This window comes from Falco rusticolus, chromosome 3, assembly GCF_015220075.1.
Source record: "Falco rusticolus isolate bFalRus1 chromosome 3, bFalRus1.pri, whole genome shotgun sequence".
Classification (NCBI taxonomy): domain Eukaryota; kingdom Metazoa; phylum Chordata; class Aves; order Falconiformes; family Falconidae; genus Falco; species Falco rusticolus.
The window spans coordinates 16,418,008-16,444,945 of NC_051189.1; positions in this window are offsets into that span (position 1 = coordinate 16,418,008).

Consider the following 26,938-nt stretch of genomic DNA (forward strand, 5'->3'; position numbering starts at 1 on the left):
GCAGGCAAATAAAATCTAAGCAGGCTGCAAGAGAGCAAAGAGCACCCTGCTCCAATCCCAGTGCCAGGTGCAATATACTGGAAATGCACTGGAGTACCAGGGAAAGGGACCAGTCTCTGAGGTCCCAGGACTGTCAAGCTCACTCCCAGCGGTGTGAGCTTTAAATCATCACAGGCGTTATACCAAGCATCAGACAACTACAACTTCTAAGAGTTTCTCAGCACTCGTCTGCAAGGTCTGGTAACTGTGTCCCCTGCAACATGCATTATTAAGAGCATGATGGAGATGAGAAACAAAGAGACAAGTGCCAGCTAATTCCTGCAAGACATCCCAAACCCCGTGTGAGATTATTGGGTACATATTAAAAATTTCAGGGAGAACAGAGAAGCTCATTGCCACTTACAAGAGCTGCCTAATTAATGTTCACTTTACCTCAGCCAAATTTTATATTCTGCTGCTCAGTTATGTAAATTGGGCAGCATTTTGCGCTATGATTAATAGGTCCTTAAACAAGCAGATTTTATGGCTTGAGATAACGCTGTAAGGAGCTGTGGGTTTTTTGTTTTGTTTTGTTGGGCAAGGCTTCCCCCCCCCCCCCCCCCCATATTTCTGCTCTAAATTATCTTTTCTTTCTTAGCTTCAGAAGTGATTCTGACATTATTCAAGATAGTATCTCCTACTAAGTATGCCTTGTATGGCTCTACATTTCATTCAAAGTCATGTTTGATATTTATCACAATAATCTCTCATTATGAGTGGAAAACTTCATTTATTGCATACAATATGAATGCAAGTAATTTGCATTCGGAAGAGTCTTGATTTCAGAAAGAGTAAGACAAGAAAAGAATCTTATTGATTTTTAGTTAGAAGTTGACATTACTGATGAAAACAGTATCTTTGAAAGGAGAGCTAGAAAATTGTGTTTGAGAATTTAAGTGAGAGATAATAGACAAACCCAATTATAACGGAGACTCATACTTCAACACAAGCCTGGTTATCAGAGGCTGAGACAGCACGAATACTGGTCAGATTAACAACTCTATTATAAACAGCCTAAGGGCTTTTTAGCCTTGGAAACTGGACATGACTAGACAATGCTGGAATCCTTTAAAGAAACAATTTTACAGGGAAAAACAATGACGTTTTGTGAAAACAAGCATTTTCTTTAAGCATGCATTTATTTCAAGATATAAAGTGTGTTATAGTAATCAAAACATTTATGTTAATTTTATACAATTCATATATAAAGTGGTAGGGGTTTTGCTTTTAATATCATTCTTTGCCAGGAACAATTTTTCCAGGAAACTACAAACAGCTGCTCCTGTACTACCGAGTGAAACATCTTCTGTTTTCTTCTTCAAAGCATCTTATGTTTGTTGAAAAGAAACATCTTGAAACCTTGAACTAAAATAGCTCTTTAGAGAACTTTTAATATCTTAAGAAAAAAATAAAGACCTTCTTGACATGCAGGTAGATGTATTAGTAGTAGCACATAATCTTGCTTTGTTCTGTCTTCAATAAGCACATACAATTTTCTCTGTGAAAAATGGAATGTGCTTTAAAATGAAAATCTTTTCAAATGGATGTACTTTTAATTTTATAATATCAGTTATTACACAGAATCCATTTTATGACATGCCAATAATGCAAAATTTTAGAACAATTTTAATTTAAAATAAACTTTCACACCAAGTTTTCAGCTGTGGGCTTCCAGAGGAAGATCTTTCCTTCCTGAAAATCAAGATAAGTGGCCCATGGTTTCTCTCTCGTACACAGCTTTCTTTCCTCACTATTTTAAGTTCTTCCTCTTGCCTGTTGTCTCCATTTTTTTCTGGTTCAGGGGGCTAAACTCCTCCCAGACTGCAAGGCTTTGTCAGTTAACAACCTCTGAGCCCTTTGCTCTGAAGCAACTCCAGACACCTTTGCTTTGAAACTCCTAGAGCTGCTACTTTGCTTTGTCTCTGTCTTCTCTCAGGTACTTCATAACACATCTCAGGCAACCTCTCTTTCTTCTCTGCCTCAATTCTCTCCCTTGACCATCTCACTAATGCAATATCTATCTTTGATCTCGGTCTTAGTCGAGGACCCCAAGGTCTTCAGATTGCACCTGCTGTCCTTTTTCTCAGTTAACATGCGAATCAGTCACAAGACACAAACCCACTGGACATCAGATCGCATATATCCCATGTTCATGTAATTATTTGCTTTTCCATTAAGCTTTCCAAAAGCATTTTCTTTTTTGCAGCCTGACTTGTGTAACATTTCTGTAAAACCTTTTCCCTCTGTGGCTTTCCACAGTAGCTTCTCTTCCACCACTCACACATATTCCAAGGTTACAATGCCAGACAGGTCAACTTAAAAACCTCCAACAAAACATACATACAACAGAAAGACACTTGACAACAGAGAATTCTAAAAGCACATTCCTAAATCAGATTGGGATGAGAATACCTGCACTTGTTATAAATTTATGTAATTTACACATATTTTTAAACTTTTGAAAAATCCATGTTTGCCTGTTTCTTGCATGTACAAAACTTTCCACAACAAAAATCAGTTTTTTGGTTTTGTTTTTGTTATATTTTTTTTAAAAAAAGAATGTTCAAAGTTTATCCACCAAAAATAAAAAGAATCTAGGAATTAGAGTAGACTCTCAAATTATGCACCAACATTCTGAAATTCGTCTGGCAACACCCAAACTGACTAACTCATATGTAAAGTAAAAAAGCTCAAAGACTTGCTTCACACAAATGCTCAATAGTTTAGCTTCTTCTGTAGACCTCTGGGGTTTCAGAATCTCATGAGAAGAGGCTTTCAGATAAGTTGTCTGGTACTTTTCATTTCAGTGTTGTCTGTAATACTAAAAGGAGTGATAGTTTTCAGCCTGGGCAAGAAAGTACAGCACTGAGAGAAAAAGAAACAAAAACCCTCAAACTTAATGTGATTCTCCTCCAAAAAAGGTGCGGGATTTAAGCATGAGTTAGTATCTAATTTCATAAAAATGGAATTGCCCATCACTATTTAAAATTGTAATTATAAAAAGCAGTATATCTTCATTTTTGTAATAGATACATTATGTTTTTTCTCTTTAAATAGACTGAGTAATGGGAGAAGGATGAAACCTGCTTATAAAGAAAAGTTTTGTCCAGATCATGCTCATCTTACTCAGGTGCTTTAGTTACAGTGAACTCCACACTGAGTAGAGGCTGCATGATCTGGCCCACAAGCAGGAACTTGCTAAATGATATCAAAGCTCTTCGAAAGTCCTAGGCCTAAACAATAAGAAGCTCTTAAGGAATGTTCCTAAAGATAGAAAATCCTCAGGAGGGATGCTAAAACGATCTTGCAAGAGCCATTCCTACAACAAGAAGAACCGGGAGAAGAACCTCTCAGGAGTGGGAAGTCTTCAAAGGCGACCCCTATTAACAGCAAACTTCAAAAGTGGGATGTGACATGATGTGAAAATCCTCCCACTGATGTTGAGTGCTTTAAAGATAGAATCCCCTGAAGCGAAATGGAGCCTTTGAAGTGGCAGTATCAGCATCAACTTTCAAATGCATAAAGGTGCGCCGTACAGCAGGACTAGTGCATCAGTGCTACAGAGCTCCTTGTGACATGAGCCTTCTTGCACAAGTCTGATAAGCCTAAAGGCCAGCCAAGTGGGTAAGCAAAGAGAAATGCCATTTAGCTAACCCTAAAAGACCTCTTTGATCTCTCCCAATTAATCTGCCTAATGCTGAAACAAAATGGGGCTCAAAACAGGGCTGAATATTTAAAGAGTTGCTGCCATAGGGCTCCATTGCCATACGGTGCTCTTCCAGACGAGGTGGGGAAAGGTTTGTCCTTCTATTTTTCTTTAGTTTGTATAAATGTAACACACTGGATTGATGGTGACACTTGTTAATGTTTCTCTTTTTATTCAGAGCAGTTTGGAGCTATGATTCTGAGCTCCTTGAAGTTCATTAAACAGAATACATCACGGTTTTGCTGGAAGTCTATTTCTCAAGCAGGAGTCCCAAAACAAGTTAATATCCTTTCAAAATGCAAGCTGCCAAGAAAGCACACAGTATTTGCTGATGTTCACACAATGGAATGCAAAGCTGTTGTCTTAATTTACAACTGTAGAAAAACGTAACGGCAAAACCAAGGTTCTATGTTTAAACAGAAATCACCAGAAAATAATAGAATATTCCAATTTAGCCTACTCTTGGGAGTAAGTGAGAAAACCTTTTGTCTTGGGCACCAGAATACTACCAGAATAATTAAACCAGTCAAGATCCAAGTATGATGAAATTGTACAGCTATAAAGGTGAACTACATTAAGGCAGAACAAAAGACTAGAAAATAGGAACAAACTCATGGAAGTGCTGTCCTGAGCCAATTAATCAAGTCTCCTATTACAAGTAATCATATAACAGTGCTCTGTATAAATGTAATAATTTATACTGTAATTCTTTCTATAAATAATTATTTCTATAAACATTAATCAATTTAACTTATGACCCTTCCGAATTCTGTTTCAGAAATTTGCTCCTGTAATGGCCAAAAATCCTCTGATTTGCATCCAGAAAGCTTTCATTTATATCTCTTCCCTCTTACACCATTGTTCTTTCACTGAAATAAATGAAATACAACTCTTTCGACTCGACATCCCACGTCCTCAATTTCCTTTTTTCAGAGAAAATATGAACACAAAAATATCTTTCCATCAATAGTATACTTTTGGAAAATGGGCAACACAGTGTAACCACATTGACTAAAATCTTCAGGATACTGGTATGTAAAACATAATCCTGAATAATCTGGCAAAGTTATCTACAAATAAAACCACAGTCTCATAACAGCAAGTGTTAGAGAATGAAATACTGATGGACACTGTAACCCTGTCCATGATGACTTGGACAAAAGGATTCTCACAGGCTTGATTTTATCCTCTCTCCTGGGCAGATATGAGGCAATTCCACTGTGAAAGGCATTAGGATCTGATAACACAGTGCTGCAGCCAAGCTAGCGGCTATGTCTATACCGTTAAGGAAAAGCATGTCCTAGCCAAGGCTTATTTCGAAAGGACTGATCATCATCTTCACTTCTTCAAGACAGCTAAAGTGAAGCCTCCCCTGAGTACAGTGGTCAGATCCCCAGTGCACAGCATTTGGCTCTCAATCTCCTCTGAGTCTGTGGCACCCCTCTGACCCCAAGACAGAGCTAACAAATTGTATGCTTTTTCCATTAGAAGTATCTCAAATGACATACATGAGGGGTCCATAGCAGTCCACCAGACTGTTGTATTGCAGCATGATACCAAGAGTACACCATGCCCCTGGGGTGCAGAGAGTCAAACCCAGAGAAGCCTTTGCCTTAGAGATGGTTAGATGAAGCAGTCTCCAGAAGAGAGACAGGGAGTGAAAAAGCAGTTGGGATTCAGTGCTGAAGGTCACTGTCTTTCACTCTGTAGTTCAGGGGTGTAAACATAACCAGAGCACTATTGATGTGCCCTGGGCTGTACAGTGAGAGTGTACCACTGGTACAGCTTCCCAGCAGTTATGAACTGGGCAAATTTTAGCCAGGGATGTCTAAAGTTTCTCCACTTGATTCAACTCCAAAGTTCATCTCTTTTCTAATGTTTTTGCTCCTTGAACACTGAAGTACATACAGAACTAAACACTTCATAAAAGAGGTTCCCTCCGATTTTCAGTGTACTCAGTTTCCCATATTTCCAACATCAGTGATTATCTGAAGAGCGTAAAACAACCTGCTTTGCAAATCCATACTTAAGGTAGCAAAAGGTTAAGGCCAAGTTCACCAGGAAAATGATTTTTACAGTAATTACTATTGAATTGCAGAGTGAAAATAGAAGTGTAGAATGCTCAGCAAAACATATGTGACTCTGAAGAGTATCTGGGAAAACTAAAGAGGGAGAAAGGTGCATAGTATCCTGCTCAATGTAACCTGTTCCTGTGGAACCCTCAGCCAGGCTTGTAGAGGTAGAAAAGCCATGGGGTTCCTCCAGGCATGGGCAGAAAGGGGATTTTGCATGTGCGTAGCTGAAACCAGTTCCATGCAATAATAAACATTTTTCTTAGAGAATTAAGGAGTTCACAACCCCAATTTACAAAACAAAAACAAAAGCCCACATAGCCTTCCCTGCTCTGTAAAAGCTGCTTACTGTGCCAGAAGGATTTTAAAAACCTGCTTAGTTCTTTCAGTATTAGGATCTTGTCCTTCAGGTAACCTTGTGCTCACACAGAGCTCATTTACTTCAGCGGCACTGCACAGAGGGTTCCACCCGTGCAGAGCAGAGGGTAGGGCTGGGGGAGTTGGTGGGTGCCTGTTTGCATCCAGCAAACTCATATACCTTTGTACAAAAGGAGTCTCACAAGTTTATCTCTGGCTCTCCTCCCTCTGCATTTGGCGGTAACGTTTGGTTGCACATACTGTGAGGGGAACATTTAAATCAAAACCTCTTTTCACTAGGAAAAAAAAATGAACAAAAGCCTTTGGAGATACTTGGCAACAGTATTATAACAATGTTTAAATGCTGGGCTTGAACATGCCTGGTTTAAATATGCCCTTAATAGCCCATGGCAGATCTGCAAGATGGATCCTGATGCAAGTACAAGTATTACCATGTGATTTTTTTCAACCTTGCAGGATTGTAAAAGGGTTTCTACAAAAACAGACAGAGTGTTCCTCCAATAGTATCACAACATCAGTCTACAAACCAAGCTTGACAGTTGTAGCCAACATCAAAAGCAGCTGCTCTAGGCCTGTTTTTACAGAAGCCTGTATCGCTTCTGAAACACAAAACAACACTTTCCACCTTCTGATAAAAAATAATTTTTGTAGTTGCCTTCCTGAGCAGTTATGTTAACAGAACCCTTTGCAGGTCATATCATAATGTCCTTTTTTCAATAAGAAACTCCAAGCAGTCCCAGTGAAGACTGGCATGAGAAGGCAGACTTCAGAAACTGCAGTCATGGGAATAAATACATCATTCTTTCTTTACCCTGCCTTCCTTCTTCTTTCTTCTTTTGCTATTAAAGAATTTGATTATCTTCACTTCCCATAGCCACTCTTCTATGTCCTCTTCTTACCCCCCTGCCTACTCTCCCAGTTCTTGATACTCCCTTTGTGAACACCCTGATTATCTTTCTTCATCTTTTTCCTAACCTCCCTGCCATGTTAAAATCCCAGAATTTCTTAATTTCTAGCTATTGCTGCACTTTGCTATCTTCTCCTGCTTTTCTGATTCTGTTGGTTACTGTTTGAATTCTTCTTTAATTCAAACCTAGACAATCCCCAACCTGGGTCCCCTGCCTGTACCCCCTAGCACCCAGAAATTCCCAGTATCTCATCCTTGCTGGAGCTCAGACGGGGTATTCCTGTCTCAGCATCATTAACATGTCAGTCATAACTGAGATTTTGTACTTCAGAAAATATCTAAGTTTCAGCTTTTCTTATCTATCCCCACAGCCCCATCTTTCTATCCAAGCCCTTATCCTCCTGTGCTGCAATCAACAAATCAAAGTTGCAAGAGGTCAGATAGTTTGCCCTGCTCTACCCAATCCTTAATCAGGATCAAATATATCTATTTTATTCCTAACAGATGCCTTCCTAATCTGTTCTGGGTGACAGAGACCCCATAGACTCCCTGGGAAATCTTTTCCAGTGCTTCAGTGTCCTGACCAACAGGAAGACATCCCCTTATCTAACTCAGAAGCAATTTAAGCTCACCACTTCTTGTCTGGTCCACCACTTTTCACCGGTCTTGATGGATACAATTTTTTCCCCACCTCAAAGAAACTTAGGATGCTACCACAAAAATCACTTTTACAGCTTTGCTGTATGAATTTATCTTTTCATCCCTCCAGAGCAGCACCTCTACCCCCACACACACACACCTCCCTTGTACATAATTTGGTTTTAGGGATCTTTGTCACTTTGCCCACTGCCTTTCACTTTTCATGATGTTAGCTCTTGTCTCTGTTCAATACATCTGTGTGACAAGAGCCCACAGCAATGATGTGAATAGGCTTAAACCTGTCCCTTATACTGAGATCCCAAATGTGATCAGGAGGCTTCAGAATGCAAACACATCTTTCTCTCCCTAATAGGTTTCATCCAACTAAAACCTACTAGGTAGTAGATAATAAAAGCTAGGAAAAAATCTTTTTAAGTCAAGAAAACTCAAAGCAATTTAATCCAATGCAACATAAATAGGAAGGTTTGAGCTTGCTCCTTCCCCATCCCATTGTAGGGTCTTGCTTTCAGCAGTTCACTGCTTCACCGTGTGGCAGGCTCCTAAGAACATTCTCCTCTATGGAAGGTGGCTGACTCATCCCTGTCCCTCACCACAGCCTCTACACAAGGTACAGGTTATCCACAATGACCATCCTGTCCAGCACAATTTCTGTCCCTGGAACCTCTTTCACTGCTGAATAGCTTCAGAAAGGATGAGCAGTCTCCGTCCTGAGGGAGTTCTCTTGAAACAACGTGTTTGGATAATCTCCGTTTCCAATCAATTTCACTGCCCACATCCCAGTTTTGAAAACAGGGCATTTGTCTGTTGGAGAATCCTATGTTCTCATTGCTAAGCAATCTTCATGTACATGTCCCAAAGCTTATCAACTTACAAAGCATACCTCAGAAGACTTCCTCTCTGTGCTGATTCCAAAAATCTTGAGAGCAGGTAGGGTCATGGTTTGCTAAGGTAAATGGCAGTTGTGCTCAGCAATATGTAAACTCATGTCTCAGATGGTACCTACCAACTCTCTCTTCTCAGACCTCACATGTGGTGCAAGTTTTAACATGCTACAGTAATAACATTTGTTTTATTATTCATCAATTTAATATCAATATGAAAGCAACTGAATAAAGTCCTTTACTTACTTTCTGAAATGAAAGTAAGTATGATTCTAACTGGGGGAAAACAGCGAAACTAAAGAATGGCATATTGCCCCTACTTCCAATGATATGTCAGCAATGCCAAGAAATTTCTCAGCAGTGCATGATCATAAACCGTGTACAACTTGCAAATCTCCAAGGAAAATAGAGTGTCAGACATATGGTTTTCAATTTAGTGTCTCTTGTCAACCTGTGTCATACAACACTCCCATCATCTCAGGATGATGTTATTAAGTTATAGGGCATCTCGGCTCTCTACTTCTCGCTAGATCTGTGGGCTCATGAAAACTGCTAGGTTCACCAATCCTGAAAATGAAATCCGAAGTACTGCTATGTTCAGCCAGAGAAATAGCAAAACATATTGATGAATGAAACCTCGCCTCATCTATGCCTCCAAGGAATAGGGTTATTTTTTAGCTCCGCATCTGTTTGATGACATGTCCATCAAGACTCTTGAGAGTGACACCAAGGCCATCTTAGGCCTGATTATGGTCAGATTAGACTGTTAATGCTTGACATGTTAAGGCTGTGAGACTGTACAGGTGAATCTAGACTCTCTGTACAGCCCTTACCCACTGCTGCTCACTGGATGCCTATGTACCACAAGCCACCTGCACCAGTGGCAATGAGGTTTTGTGATTTGGCCATGTCCACAGAAGAAGTAAGCATCCTGTTATCACCATGAAATTACAGAAGATACTGTGTGTGTTACAGTGACAGACCAGCTGGGACCAGGAATTTATCATGATAGCCTGAGTTTCATTAAGATCTTTTCAAACTGAATATTAAAAAAGATCTGTTTTGGTTTACCTTGAACCAGAAGACTTTTTGACAGTACAGTGTTTCTTCCTTCTCTGTGGTTTTACGTTTGGGTTCAAACACTATATAATTTACTGAACTTTACAAGGAAATTACCTGTATGGAATTCTGCAGTAGGCTTCTTTCCTGTGGAAAAAAATAAATAATAGTTTTTTCTATTTAAAATATATCAATGAGCATTCTTAACAGGGTTTTTTTGCACTGTTTTGACAAATGTTTACTACTCTTATCTTTTTCTTCTTCCTTCATGCCATGTTTTATGTTCTTGAAAGATGAAAGAGACCCCTATACTAAAAGATCTGGCAGAAATGCAAAGTCACAAAACAATCTCTTTCTTGTTCTTTAAAAGGAATTGTACTGTATTTTATCTGTCCTTCAGGACAAAACTCAAATTCCCTGGGAGGCAATAAAATTCTATTGACTAAATTGTCTTCAGAGCAAACATTGATTTTAAATCAGAGTAAAAGGAAGCTGGCTTGTGACCTGTCAGAATAGTCACCTGATATTTTTGAGAAATTGATACAAAAAGAATCAAAAAACCACACATGCTGCTTTTAGTAGTTTCTGTTACTCTGCCTAACTAAGCCAGACAGTACAGTATGGGCAATTATGCAGTGAAAGAAACCAGCATGCCAACTACAGATTGGAAGCAGAGGACTGAAACTTTTTCCTCATTAATTAGCTGGCTAACCTTTATTTTAGTGGCATATTATATCTTTTTTTATTATTACTTATATTATTAAAATGGACACACAAATTTACTAAGCCCTTTACTGATAAACAGGCAGCCTCAACAACCTTAGGAGATGATACTTTAGAAGAGAAATTAAAAAAATGTTTCAAATCCAAGACACAGCATAAATTGGTGTTAGAACACTGGTTGTGATATTTCTACTTCTAGTTTTTATAATTACAGATAGAATATACATATTAACACCCTTTCCAAATAATATGTGTTTTAATAATTAGGCATGCATTGAAGTATATACCTAACTTTATTAAACCTAAAGGTCTCATTGTTTCATGTTAGAGATTAAAAAAAAATTAACATGTGAAAGCTGGTTGGTCTTTTGCAGGAGCCAGGGCAACAAGTAGATCTTCAGGGAAGATAACAGCACACAGTTTTCTGAGACTAACATGTCATGATTGCCTTAAACCAATTAAAACCTGTGTTTCCACTGGAAGGGGTCATCCCAGACTCACTCCAGCCGTGCAGTCCAGGTGTCTGCCCTGTGTAGGTACAGGAACTCACAGAGCAACACCAAGGCTGAGTCAGTGTATTGGGTTTGCATGGCAAGGTTTTGGCAGTGGGGAGGCTACAGGGTTGGCTTCTGCGAGAAGCTGCTAGAAGCTTCCCCCATGTCTGATAAAGCCAATACCAGCCAGCTCCAAGAGGGACCCGCCACTGGCCACGGTGGAGCCTATCAGCAATGGTGGTAGCACCTCTAGAATAACATATTTAAGAAGGAGGAAAAGTTGCTACACAACAGCAACCAGAGGAGAGAGGAGTGAAAATATGTGACAGCAACAGCTCTGCAGACACCAAGATCAGTGAAGGAGGGAGAGGAGGTACTCCAGACGCTGGAGCAGAGATTCCCCTGCAGCCCATGGTGAAGCCCATGGTAAGGCAGGCTGTCTCCCTCAGCCCACGAAGGACCACAGTGAAGCAGATATCCACCTGCAGCCCGTGGAGCACCCCACAGTCCTCCTAGCAGGACCTGCAGACCCATGGAGAAAGGAGCCCAGGCTGGAGCAGGTTTGCTAGCGGACTTGTGATCCCGAGAGGGAACCTGTAATTGAGCAGTCTGTTCCTGAAGGACTGCACTCAGTGGGAGGGACCCGTGCTGGAGCAGTTCAGTGAAGAACTGCAACCCCTGGGAAGGACTCATGTTGGAGAAGTTCACGCAGGACTGTGTCCCGTGAGAGGGACTCCATGTCGGAGCAGGGGAAGAGGGTGAGGAACCCTCCCCCTGAGGAGGAAGGCATGGCAGAGACAATGTGTGATGAAATGACCACATCCCCCATTCACTGTCCACCTGCGCCATTGAGGGGTAGAGGTACCAAGAGGCAGAGAAAATCAGGAATGAAGCTGAGCCAGGTAAGAAGGGAGCAGTAGCAGGAAGGTGTTTTAAGTTTGGGGTTTTTTTTCTTATTACCCTAGTCTGATCTGAATGGTAATAAACTAATTCCCCCAAGTTAAGTCTGTTTTGTCCATGACAGTCATAAGTGAGTGATCTCCCTGTCCTTATCTTGATCCATGAGCCTTTTGTTAATTTTTTCTCTCACTGTCCAGCTGAGGAGGAGGTGTGATAGGCTGGCTTTGGTGGACACCTGACATCTAGCCAAGGTCAACTCACCATAGTCAGAGATGTGATTTGACTTGAAAATTTACCTTCAGAACTCCTGCTCACCAAAAGTAAATAGTGAAGTGATTACTCAGCGTCTGGTTGTTCCATGCCTGATGGTCTGGTTCACAGGGCAGCTGTCTTCTTGAGGCCACGTATGTTGACCTATGCATACAGCATGTCCAGTCCTTTGAAAATAATTCCCATATGGCTTTAATCAGACTGACTGCATTGTACATAACAATCATTTTATTAGCAGAGCTTCTCTTTAAGCTACATCAATACAAGTAAATAAAACAGGGCCAAGGCACAGGCACTGGCAATGGTCTACAATCATCTGTCCTAACTGTCAGCAGAGCCTCTTGCATGGCTTTGGCCCGTGCCAAGTAGTACTGCCCAGATGATACCCAGGCACAGCACGAGAGATGCCGGATGCCAAGGATTGTTTCCAGTAGGCAATTTGGACATGGGCAACATATTTTGAGGATAAAGGGAGTGAGCTTGAGCATATGGAGGTGATCCATTGCCATGCTGCTTGGACTCACTGTCATGGTTTAACCCCAGCCAGCAACTAAGTACCACACAGCTGCTCACTCATTCCCTGACCATTCCCGCCCCTGACCAGTGGGATGGGGAGGAGAATTGAAAAAAGGTAAAATCTATGAGTTGAGATAAGAACAGGTTAGTAACTGAAATTAAAACAAAAAATTAATAATTTTAATGAAGAAGAGAGGGAGAGAGGAGTAAAGCCCAAGGGAAAAAAACAAGTGATGCACAATACAACTTCTCACCACCCACTGCCCAGCCAGTCCCCGAGCAGTGATCGGTGGCTCCTGGCCAAGTCTCTCTAGTTTATACACTAAGCATGACATTCTATAGTATGGAATATTCCTTTGGCTAGTTTAGGTCAGCTGCTCTGGCTGTGCTCCCTCTCAGTTCCTTACGCACCTCCTCACTGGTAGAGCATAGGAAACAGAAAAGTCCTTGACTTGAATAAACACTCCTAAGCAACAACTGCAACATCAGTGTGCTATCAACATTACTCTCATACTGAATTCAAAACACAGCACTGTACCAGCTACTGAGAAGAAAATTAATTCTACCCTAACCAGGACACTCACAGAGCACAATTCCTGGACAGATCAATTTAGTGGCACAGAGGTTGCTTTCCAATCCAGCTCCTAAAGGCTGAGTTTTACAAATGGGAGATCAAAAGTTCCCCTTCCAATAGCAGTGGAAAACATTTGAGATGGTTTTGGCTGCCTCTGGGCTATTCAACTGGTCCAGCAGTTACAAATCAAGTCCAGAAACGTATGGGGCACTTCTGAGTGTGATCATCTGGTAGGGTTTGTTTGATGAGATCCTTTGTACACTGTTATCTGTGTCAGATGAGGAAATGACACACAAAGGAGAGCAGGACTGCTGTTCTCCCTTTGCGGTTCTCAAGCCCTTCAAATTAAGTGCAAGCTTCCTCCAGGCTTTTGCACTTCTGCCCAGTAACAGACCTGTTGCCCTTTGATCTTCACTCACATTTGATTTCTCAGACTTTCCAGCAGGACCAAAACAAGCATGCCACCTAGGTTCTTCAGCATTTGGGAGAACGAGTGAGCTGCTGGAAAACAGTTCAGAACCCTTCCTGCAAAAAACTAGCACAAACCAGTCACAGCCAGCCACCAACCCACCAGTAGCGGCAGCCTGGGCTCAGACTTAATAGAAGATGACTTAGGCTCAGTTGGCAAGGAAAGAGAAATGTATGAACTGTGTCCAAGGAAATGCATGTCTTGATAGAAACTCAGAAAATATCCATTCCCTGGCTAAAAGACACCACATCTACAAAGCGGTCTCTTTCCTGTGATCAGCTTGGCAAAGTTTTAGGTTTGTCCATGTTTCCTTTTTAGTTTGAGTCACCATTCAGAGCAGTTTGTTGCAGCTCTATAGATGCCCTGTCAGTTCAAGAGTAGTCACTGCTTTCCTCACATTTTTTTCTCTTAAGTCCATAAAACACACCACAGTCATTCCAGTGGGAGACATACTATTAGTTGTGTGGCTGTATTTGATACGATTTTCCAAGGAAGGTTGCATAAAATCCTGCACCATAAATTACACCCTTGATATCATAGCAATCTCACATTTCCTTCTCACAACAGCATTTCAGCTCCTGCCTTTTCACAATATCATGAGAAACTCTGGCAAGAAAGGACTCAGAGGGCAGTTTGTGCCATGTCTTGCTACACAGAGGAGTAGCCTGTCTGTACACACCCATCCCTGCCAGAGGTTCTCCTGCACTGTACACAAAGATTTCCAACAATGGAGAGTCACATTTCACCTGTCCCAGTGACTGCCTCTTTTAATTATTGGAAAGATTTTCCCAATTTTTACAGTTTAAGCCAACACTTCTTGTCAATCTGTCCTGGATATGGAAAATGAATAATTTTCTCCCTCTGTGATACTCTTGCATTTTCTAAGACTCGTGTCTTCTGTTCTCTATTTTCTCCTTGTTAAACTTCTCCATTTATTTAATCCTTTTATTTTAGCTCATGTTTCTTATACCTCTGCCTGTTGGCACTGCTATCTTCTTTTAAATTGGGCCACATCTTTCTTGAGGCACAGTGTCCAACGCTGAAGACACTACTCCAGATGTACTTATCAACATGGAAAGTGCAAAAAGATCACTTCACAGTTCCAGCAGTCTGTAACCCCTTCTACTTACACATCTCAGCATGGTGCTCACCTTGTTTACAATAACATCACATTGTTACATGTATTCACCTTATTCTACCCCCTTTTTGCCCCAAGGGCCTTATTTGATGAATTGCTGCCTAGCAGGTTGCTGCCTGTTATGCATTTGTTCAGTTCATTCTCCCTTCCCAAGCTCAGTGTTTTTCACATGAGCCTGTTGAATTTCCTCCTTTTTTGGAGACCATTCCTCCATTTTTTCAAGACTAGCTTGAGTTCTGGCATGATCCTTGATTTCCTTTAACAGCTGTAGATCTTATGCGATTTTAACAGCATGTTTATAATTCTGTCGATCGAACTATTACTAAAAATCTAAACAGCGCTGGCCTCTGGAAAGGTATTAATGCTGCATCAATGTAGGTGTTCTCAGGAAAATTAGAGTTAGAAAATGACAGCTGATCACTACTCTGTGTGCTGTTACTTTCCCTGTTTTGCACTTGCCTGTTTCTTCCTAGTTTATATGTAGTGTTTTATAGAATAGTTGTATAAGGTTGAGTAAAATATAGTAGCATCTGATTTAGAATAAATCCAGATTCTTAGTTCAATGACCTGTTAAGTGAATGCACATACCATAAAAGTTAGATCAAAGAGTAGCAAGAGCTTCTCATTCTCCGATTTTTATGAGCCTCTCCTCTGCAGCAGATCAGCCCATCAGTGTTTTGCTTATTCATAAAACATAATTATCATGCAAGAAAAGTTCATTATAAGCTGTAATTTGTTTGCTATAGTTTTACAGCATGCAGAATGAGCAGAAACGGATGAAATAAAGTAAAAAAGAAAAAAAAAAAAAGAGAAGCACTACAAAGCTAAAGAGTTTGTTGCAAATGAGGCCTCCTTCAAATTTCTGTTTGATCAGCAATTATCCTGAACAAGAGGAAGGCTAGACAAAGAAAAATTTCTCTTGTCTTAGTAAATTATGATTAATTTAAGACACCTTTAAGAATGAAAAAAGGCTTTCATTATTAGAGATCATTCTTAATGAAGAAAGAAAAAATCTGGAAAATTGCCTTTGAGAATAAACTTGGAAGAGACATGTTCATGGGCTTACTTAGGGTAAACCAGCTACTGGCTTAAATATGGAACTGGAAAATTAAAAATATACAGTCATCTACTAAAATGAGTAATATCCATTAATAGATGGAAATCAGTGACCAAAAAGAGGTTAAAAGAATGAAGCAAATATTTAAATGCAGTTTCCACAGCTGAAATTATTATGCCGTGTTTTAAGGCTACAGCCATATCATGTTCCACTAGAAAAGTGGGACTCCCAGATAATGTAACTGGGTCTTCTAGGAACTGTAGCTCTACAAAATCATATACGAAAATAGGGATTACAGTTTCAGTAACAGTTTACATTAAGATCTGCAGATACTCCAGATTAGCATACATTGCCTAAGGAACCTACTGTAAGCAACAATAAATGCCTATTCACCAGAAACCTCTTCTTTCAGCTTCTGTTCAGTACTGATCAAGAATCACTAAAGTTTAATACTGATCCAGATCCATCTCTGCATAAAAGTAATAAGACATCTGCTATTGCTTTCAGTTGTAATCATGTAAATAGTTTATCATTGCAGAAATTCTGCTAAAAATGTGTTACACAAGTAGAAGCTACTGGTCTTTCCTTAGACTGGATACCCCTCGGTGGGCAGTGTGAGAGTAAGTCTGCAATGGGATAAATCCCTGAACATGTTTCTGAGAATACTGATTACTAAAGAGAAACTTTTGGAGCTGATGTTTAAACTGAGGCTGGGTAGCCTGCAGCACTAAATAGCCTACTGTTGTGTGTGCAAAAGCAGGGATGCACTTGCTGACTCCCTGTGCTATGGCCCAATCCCCGTGTTGTCACTGTCACAGGACCTGCCATACAGCTTCCTTCTCACACAGGAACTCCTTGAACTCCTCCACAAAGTCTTCTTGCCGTCTTGCCTTCACAATCAAATTCCCTTTCGACACCCAAGCTTGCCAAGCTGTGTAAGCAGGGCTTGTTTGCAGACACCAAAGACATCTGCCAGTTCAATTGCCAGGCACTTTTTATTCATAACTGGATATTTCACCTAAGAGTAATGAGAAATCCAGTAACCCTTCCACTCTGAAAAAGAACAGCCAGTCCTGTAAGACACATTATTTTTAGCTTTCTAAATTACCCCTTTTTAAGTTTAGAACTTCCAGGTTTTGAGCAAGGAAGGTATTTGTAAATACTTTGACTTTATTAAAAGTATTAATTATTCTTTTTCTTTTTCTTCTTCTTCTTCTTTTTTTTTTTTTTTTTAAAAGAACTTACAGCCAAACTTTCAAATGAGCCATAGAAAGAAATCATTTGTTTCTCATTTACTTTCACTACCTTTGGGAACTTAATTTTTGTTTGAAAGTGCAAGTCCCATTATAGAGAACTGATGGAAAAGGAGCCATTCCATTAAGGAATGGTTGTTGTCTGCTTTTAATCCAATACAGATTTTAGAAAGATGACTCAACTGTTTAATATTTAAAATCTTAACTCTTTCAATAAGAATTCCATAATAAGTGGTATCGTGCTCACCAGTACCATCGCATTGCCACCTTTTGATGTCATCACAGAATCATTTAGGTTGGAAAAGACCTTCAAGATCATCAAGTCCAACTGTTAAACCAGCACTGCCAAGTCCAGCACTACACCATGTCCCTAAGCACTGATTCTACACATTATTTAAATACCTCCAGGGATGGTGATTCCACCACCTCCCTGGGCAGCCTGTTCCAATGCTTGAGCATCTTTGCAGTGAAGAATTTTTTCCTAATATCCAATCTAAACCGCCCCTGGCACAACTTGAGGCCATTTCCTCCTGTCCTGCCTCTTGTTATCTGGGAGAAGAGACCGACCCCCACCTGGCTACAGCCCCCTGTCAGGGAGTTGCAGAGAGCGACAAGGTCCCCCCTCAGCCTCCTTTTCTCCAGGCTGAACACCCCCAGCTCCCTCAGCCGCTCCTCATCAGACCTGTGCTCCAGACCATTCACCAGTTTTGTTGCCCATCTCTGGACACTCTCCAGCACCTCTTGAAGTGTCCCTCTTGAAGTGAGGAGCCTGAAATGGAAGACAGTATTGGAGGATTCATGTCCTGTCACCGTCCCTCTCTTTCTTTAAGAATATTTAACCTTACTTTGCAAAATGTAACTGTTTCAAAATAAGATTGAAAATTACTCCATCCTAGGAACCTGATCTAACCACACACTGTAAGAGTGACACAGTGCACCCAGTGGGCCTGTGAAGTAATGCTAACCTGCAAGGAAACTCTACAGGAGGTTGTGGACTTAGGTTTGTTCCCTTAAGCAAAGCAAAGCAAATTCCTGAAATGTTTCACTACAAAATGTTTTCCAACATTTGGAAATTGTTTCCAATTTCCAATTGCCAACAAATGGCAATTGTGAGTCTTTTCTAAAACTTCCCAGTGTCTCAACACTGAATTTATCTGAGATCAATTACACAAATGTCAGATAGGCACCTTCACATTTGACTTATAAGTACATTATGGATTGCATTATATTGCATTGGATCACTGTGTGTACCCATTTGCTTTCTCTACTTAAAGCTGGTTTTGGCCAAAATGATGGGGTTTGCCTGTACGGAGCCTAGAGTCATGTGCTGTGGAGTGAACAGAGATCCCAAGCAGATGTCAGGCTGTTTTTCTTAAGAACTACTCAGTCCTTGACTGCGTTTGTACATTCAGGTGTGACAGTGCAGAGGAAGAGGGAGAATCAAAAGACCCCAATAAGACTGAAAGGGCGCACTCTGCTGCAGAGGGGCACACAGATTTTGGAGACAGAAAGTGAGAATTAAAAGCTTACATAATGTGGCCTTCAGTTGGCCTCCTGAAGTAAACCAAGGTAACACAAACCTGTGTAGCAATTTTTGCTTTTAAATGCTTTTCCCTTAATTGTCTTGTTTCTGTCGCTAAAAGTAAACTCTTTTTATGAAGGACTTACTAGGTCATTGCCCACAGGAATCAAACCCCAGTTGCCTTGTTGGCAGCTGTGCTGGATACTCTCTTGTGAGCCACATTTGAGACTGGGCAAAGGACTAGGGAGAGCGTCCTAAGGCACACTTGAAAACACAAGACGTGAAAGCTCAGAGAAACAAGAAAAAGATGATAAAGATGCAGTCAACTCTACCAATGACACCATGTCATTCTAAAAATCAAGTCCCAATTTTTTTTCTCAGCATCTATTCTGTGTGGGCAATCAAATTCCTTTGTTAGCTTCTTAGCTCTCTAGCAGTCACCAAATAGAATTTCTAAGCACATCACATTACAATCTCTTCCATCGTTGCTCATAATCTTTCAGAGTAAGCAAAGGCATTTTGTTCTCATGTTCGCAGACAATGGCAATTTTTCTTTATCCTTTAAATCTTGGCTTAAAAAATAAGTCAAAATCTCAAATACCAGATGCATTTGTGTATGCAGAGTATCTTTCCTCTGCATGAGAGATGTTATAAACAGAACTTTGATAAACAGAGGTGTATGATAAATAAATATGATATGTAAAGCTGCCTGGGACATGACAGAAATGAAAGTTTTGATTAGTGGGAAATTTGATAACCAAGGCAGTACAACAAATGGAAGTCATTGGAATCTTCTTTGTTCTTTTGGATATGCTTATTCTTATAGTGAAATCCAATATTTGATATGTTTCTTATCAGCTGGTTGCCAATGAATTTTAAATTTAAAGTCACCACCAAGCATTTGTTATTTGTCAGGCTGGAAAAAAGGAATTTGTTAAAAAAGTGACTGCTAGGAGATGACACCAACCTTGTGTTCACTTTCAGCCACAGCCCCAAATTAAAACAATTACAAAATGGCTGATGCAGATAAGTTTTCATATTGCACATTTGGATGGAGAATAATACTATCCATACAGACAGCCAGGAATAAAAATGCTGAGTTTTACCCTGGGCTTTTAATATGCATTACAATAAAGAAACATTTGAATTTTGACTGTATTCCCTTTCAATCTGTTCCAAATCTAGGAAGGGGAGTATATGCTATAGCATTGCCTCTTCCACATCTGGTTTGCTACAGTTTTCAAGTAAAACCCTACAGCTGACTGCAATCTATTCTATGAGATGCCTTTGCAAGGTCAACATACAGTGTTGCACTGTATTTATTGCTAGCTGGTGTAAATTGAATATCATTTAAAATTTTCACTGCAATTGCAGTTTGGCAAGATATTCTATTAAAGTTCATGTCTGTGGGGATTCAAACATTGGAGTCTTATAGATAATTCTATAGCCATTTGACTTGAAAAACTTCATTTTTTGCTATTTGATGCTCAGGGTTCATTTCCTTTAAATGGATACAATTATTCAAAAATTATTTTGAGATTATTGGGTAAGACTTTTGAGAAGGAAAAAGATGAGAAAATAGGGATTAAGCATTTTAAAATAGAAATTGAAATATGTACAGCCTTACCAGTTGCAAGAAGAACATATTGTGGGAGGCATGCCATTGACCATGAGCAATTATGTTTTCATTGCCAGTTCATTATTCAGCTTTCATATTCACAGCATCACCAGTTGTTTTTTTTTGCTGAGGGTAACACTTATCTACGGCTCAGCTCAGAGCTTCACTACTGCAAGGCAAAGGCAATCATTCCACTGAAAGTCATCATATGCAAAGCAAGTGTTCAATTAGCTCAAATCTTTAAAAGATAGATTTGACTATTTACTAATCAAATTATAACTCATAACCCTTTAATGTCAAACTAAAAGGGAACTTAAAGATGGCTACTGTCCCCCAAGAACCAAGAAATACCTCAAAATGTTTTTAAATGTACGCACGTGAGAAAATTTGTCAGTTGGAACTTCCCTACAAATGTTTTTACCATAATTTTCTTAAGTGATTCAAAGTCGTTGATATGTTTAACAAAAAAAACCCCAAACAACCAGGTGTCACAGAATCACAGAAAGATTAGTTTTAGAAGAGACCTTTTTTCAAAGCAGGTCTACCTTGAAAGCTAGATCAGGTTGCTTTGGACCTTTGCCAGATTAATTTTTAAAATCTCCAAGGATGAAGATTACACAATCTCTCTGGGCATCCCGTCCAGTACTGGGCCATTCTTACAGTTAAAGTATTTTCCCTAAACTCATGACCAGTTTGGACATCATTGGAATGAAACTGATAAACTCTTGTCCCTCTGTCTGAAAGGTATCTTTCTATCATCATCAATCCCTGAAAAGATGTATGGGCTAAGTCAAAGCAGGATTTATGTTAGAAGGTATTTGTGAGGGTTAGATCTATATATTAAACAGTTCAGTTTTTTATAAGGATGTAAAATCTGGAGCTTTGTATTTACAGACTCAAGTCTTGGCTCTTTAAATCAAACAAAATGACTCTGTTCACCAAAAAACCCCGAACAACACCAAACTGAACCCTCTATGTGCAGTGTGGCCACTGTTGTTACCCGAGGGAAACAAAGTGACACTTCATTATTACCTACTATGTCACTATTCCCCAGGTTATTTTCTCTGCAAATAGCCTTAGTTGTTCCCATTCCCCACTACTCTGGATCTACATTAGTGTACTTTGATGTTACGGATAAATTTCTCCCTCAATCTTCCTGAACTCTTATGGTGCTTACCTCCCCATTCCCCACCCATCTCTAGTCCCATTAATCCTTGTTTTATATTTTAGGAAATGCTAGATTTCAGATTTCCAAAACATCTGTCCTAAATGTGAAGTATTTTAATAGACTGAAACATGCTTTCAGATCAAAACTATTCCCAAGCTACCCAACACCTTTAAAGAAGTAACTGAGCAAGGAAAACAAGATTAACCAGGAGACACCTTTCAGGTAAAATTAGCTCCTTTTCAAAAAGCCTATGTAAGTCCAGTGGCATGCCAACGTGCTCAGAACTACATAAGGAAAACCAAAGGAATTTTAACACACCCAAGTACTTTGCATGAATTTTGCAGCATTTCAAAATGTAAGTTCAGAAGGGCAAAAATAATTTCTTCCTATGTCTATGTAAGAATTACGGAACAGATTAGAGTGATTAATTTGTTTCTTTCAGATCAGTTCAAACCTTCAAGATCCACACCAGTTTATAAGTAGCTCAAATACATTGTGCCATCACTTAAATTTCTTTTTGCAAATCAAAGTCACACCAGTTCTCAGAAGCTCAATTGCCTTCTGGAGCTGGGGCTATACCCAAAATGTGCCTACTTCTATTATCATCTTCAAGCTTATATCATTCATCATTCTTAAACTGATATAATTTTCCAATTAAAGTAGTGAATGGGGCATTGTACCAGGCTTTATAAGACATTAATTCTGTTCCAAACTCTGCAGTGGACCTGTGGGGCAAATTGTTTCAGTTCTCTATGAATTAATTCCCTTAGCTGTATTGGAAGGTAATGATCTATTCTGATGAGCTTTAGATAGAGTGTTTTAAAGTGTTCATCTTTCTTCTGCATGCCAGAACAAGACTCAAAGTAGAACACCTTTTCCCAGAGAGATCTAATTGAGGAAGCAGAGGTACAGCCTGCTTGCCTAAACTTTAAATGGAAGCAATACACATTTCTTAAAATACAATTCTACAACCCCTGTGTGAATTGCCCATTTATAACAGATTCAAAATCCTGGTTCTCTCATATTGCTTCATTTGCTGACATAAGCTATTCCCCCTCTATGAGCTCTTGGCAAGAGCTGATAAAAAGAGTGCTGTTCCATTGAAGGTGCCATCATTTGATACCTGACATGGATCTGGCCTGTTAACCTGCAGATTCTGCCCCTGAGATGACTCAGCTCACCCAGCTAGGCAATTCTGCAAAAGGCAACAGCATGCTGAGGACACATGACGTAAAAATTAGCTGACAACCAGGTAAGTCCTGATCCCAGCAAAGTACAGCTGTATCACTGTGGTTCTGCACTGAGCTCATTGGCTTGGTAGCTTGTCACATGGCACTGGAGCTATATACTCCTCTGGAGACCCAACACTAGAATGTCTGCACAGCATTGCCTTACACAACGTGGAAGCACCAGTGTGTCCAGATCTGCTTCAGACCCCCTTGAATTGTAATCTACCACGTGGTATTAAAACAGCCCATGTCAGCTGTTTGAAAATGTCTCTCTCATGTACTACAACCCCATCTAAATTATCAATATGAAGGCACACAGCCATCAGCATGCCTATACTTCACATGACAGCTCTGATATAAGCCCTGCTGAAACCACTAGAAGGACTCGCACAAAAGGTCCCAGCTTCAGAGTACAAAATGCACTTTTAATTCCACCATTTTTATCTTCTAAGCAATTCCTTAGCCATCTTAAGCATTCATCACCTAATCCATATTTAGAAGGCTTTATGCAGTAATCCATCATATGAAACCTTGTTGAAAGCTTTCCTGAAAATCCATCTATAAAATGTCTACCAGGTTTCCCTCTATGTAAGCCAATCATTATTCCATTTAAAAATGTAATCAGAATTCTTTGTCATAATTTCTTCTTCCCAAAACTATACTGACTCACTCTGACTACATTTTCATTCTCCAAACATACCTTTAAACACTCTGTGAACATTATCAGAAAAATGTCTTAAGACTGTTGTATGATTTAATGAACTTCATTTTCATCATCTTTCTCAGGCTTTTCCCTATATGTGACATAAATATACTCCGTGTTCTCTAGTCTCTTGTTGCTTTTTCAGTGTTGAAGGATATTCACACAAAAAAATCATACCTTAACATTTTATATTTAGTCAGAATCATAGAATCACAGAATGATTTAGGTTGGAAAAGACCTTTGAGAACATCGAGTCCAACCATTAACCTAGCACTGCCAAGTCCAGCACTACACCATGTCCCTAAGCGCTGCATCTACACATTATTTAAATACCTCCAAGGATGGTGACTCCACCACCTCCCTGGGCAGCCTGTTCCAATGCTTGAGCACCTTTACAGTGAAGAAATTTTTCCTAATATCCAGTCTAAACCTCCCCTGGTGCAATTTGAGGCCATTTCCTCTTGTCCTATCATTTGTTATCTGGGAGAAAAGACCAACACTTTCTTCACTACAACCTCCTTTCAGGTAGTTGTAGAAAGCGATAAGATCTCCCCTGAGCCTCTTTTTCTCCAGGCTTCACTGTTCTAATTTTCCCTCTGCATAACTTCATGATAACCTTGTAGTCCTCCAGAGCTGCCTTCCCCTTCTTCCAAAGGTCATAAACTCTCTTTCTTTCCCTAAGTTCCAGCCAAAACTCTCTCTTCAGCCAGGCCAGTCTTCTTCCCCACCAGGTCGTCTTTCAGTACATGGGCACAGCCTGCCTCTGTGTCTTTAAGATTTCTTTCTTGAAGAATGTCCAGCTTTCCTGGACTCCTTGGCCCTTCAGGGCTGCCTTCTGAGGGATTCTGTCAGTCAGGCTCCTAAATAGGCCAAAGCCTGCCCTCTGAAAGTCCAAGGTAGCAGTTCTGCTGACACCCCTCCTCACTTCTCCGAACAGTTCATGTTCACTGTGCCCAAGATGCCTCCAGCCACCACATTACCTACAAGTCCTTCTCTGTTCACAAACAGCAGGTCCAGTGGGGCACCTTCCCCAGTTGGCTCCCCCAGCAGCTGTGTCAGGAAGTTCCCTTCCACATGCTCCAGGAACCTCCTGGACTGTTTCCCCTCTGATGTGTTGTATTTCCAGCAGACATCTGGTAAGTTGATGTCCCCCATGAGAACAAGGGTTAGTGATTATGAGACTTCTCCCAGCTGCTTATAGAATATTTCATCTGCTTCTTCATCCTGGCTGGGTGGTCTGTAACAGATTCCCATCATAATATCTGCTTTGTTGGCCTTCCACCTGATTCTTACACATCCATTGCAGCACTCCAGCTGGGCGAGTCAACCCACCATGTTTCCGTGATGGCAGATACAGTTTTCCTGCTGCACAGCAGCTTACACCTATTTGTTGCTGTGCTTCATGCATTGGTGTGGATGCACTTCAGTTGTACTACTGATCCTTAAATGTGACTCTAATGTAATATTTAATTTTATATTACCCAAACACTTTAGAGTTTTATTCTCAGTCTAAGATACTGTGCTTTAGCATCTCCTTAAGTTTTATGACAATAATTACAAAATTATTGTGGCTATTTTCTCATTTGCTATTAGATACTGACAAGAAGTTTTCTTTATCTGTAGAAAAATAATCAACATAGCATCTGCAGCTGAGGCACAGTTCAGAATTTCCACTGCTACTGGTGATGTAGACTAGATGTTTACCTGGTCACAGCAAAGATATCCCTTCTATTGCCTGTTTGTCTGCATTCAAAAAGTAAACCGATTGGGACAGTAGTCTGGGTATTCCTATACTGAAGTCCTGTAGTAGTTAAAAAGTCAGAGCAACAGAATATTCCTGAAAACTCCTGTCATCTTAGGAGTAGGGAGCTAGGTCTTAGTTCAGGAGTGAGATCATCTGCTGCTTTTGCTCGGAGAGGATAACTTCTTGTAATTGCACATGATTCAGAGTTGCCAAATTAACAATAGGAGTTTTGAAGGGCAGCCCTCTCAGCATTTATTCATATTCATTTGCGTCTTACTGCACTCAAAGGTTTTCTGTGCAATTACTCTGAGAATATAGCAAGAGTATTATTAACATATTGTTCTAAATATGTTGATCCAGAAATCTCCTAGCTCATTCTCAGTTCTGAACAAGTGACACCTCCATTGGGATACATCAGTAATCTCTGTCTCAGAAGGAATAAAACAGGTTTCTTGAGAAGACATCTTGGTTTTGTTATGAGCAAATGTCTTTTGTTTTCCATGCAGGTTGGCAAGTCCAAAAGGATGTTTCACTACACATCTTATCATCAATTTAATGGAGACTTTTGTTCTTAGGTGTGTGTTTTTATCATTAAAAAGCTTAATTTACATATATGTACATATATTTACATATATGGTATCTTAGTTATCTTGTGTTGTGGTGGTGAAGTCCTGATGTGCTCTTCTGACTCCTGCACTTAACTGTTGCATCTTCTTCTACAACTACTTCGTAGTTATCTACAGGGCTCTTTGAACTTCTGACCATCCTCATGGTAGATTTATTTTACTCTGCATGTCACTGACAAGTTTTGAAATTTGTGATGGAAAAGAAAAATCTCCAGTCTGAACTTCCTTCCTAAAACACAGCAAAATCTGCACTCAGATGTCACAGCCTCAGGGAAGCATGTGTGTGTAGACTAGCACAAAAATATAAATGTTATTGTGCAGCATGGACTCTAAAGCCAATGACTTTTAGACAGCTACACTGCTAAGTCCATTCAGCAGACTTATTAAGTTCCTTATGAATATTCAACTGCTTGGAAACTTTTCTGGACCGCAGAAGCTACTTTGGTCCACTGTTTAGAAACAACACCCAAATCCTCATCAGTCATTTACACAGGTAGTGTGATTATTTCTGAAGGATGCAGGACATTCCTTTGCTCAGGATTTATATTGCATTACATAATTTAGCTGGAATTATTTCCTCAGTTAATTTTTTAAGTATATACGTATGAATATATATATAAGTATACATAAGTATGAGAAAAATATATATCCATTCCGTTCATACATATACAAGTATGAATCAGCCAGCATGTGTGAGTTGGAACATAATTATTTAAAAGAAAATATTCAAAGAGGGAGAAGAATTATATATTTTAACCACACTGTATTTGGCTTACAGGTGTTGATATGTTAACCACTAGCTAACTACTAACATAAGACAAAAAATAAACAAATTATGAATTTCTGAGTAAAAAGATGTGCTCTGTTTTTGTACCACCACAGATATCTGCCATAGGTGACTCTTCCATCTTGCTATATTAATCTTTATAGTTATTCTTCCAATGTCCAGACTACAAATTAATCAACATAATGCACAGTTCATATTGCTAGTGGTAAGTAAAAGTTCCAAGATGACAAGACAGTGTCATTAAGAAGTAAGGAATGATTTGGAAGAATATAAATTTTAGCAAAATCTGCAGAATGGAAGGTATACAGTAAAAAAAAAATCAAGTCTAAGAAAGAGGGTAACAGAAGGAAATATTTGGACAAGGACTGTGATGCTAGGCTTCTATATTTACATTTTGGGTTGTCTATGTGTCTTTTTTGCATCTGTTGACCAATTTCTTTATCAT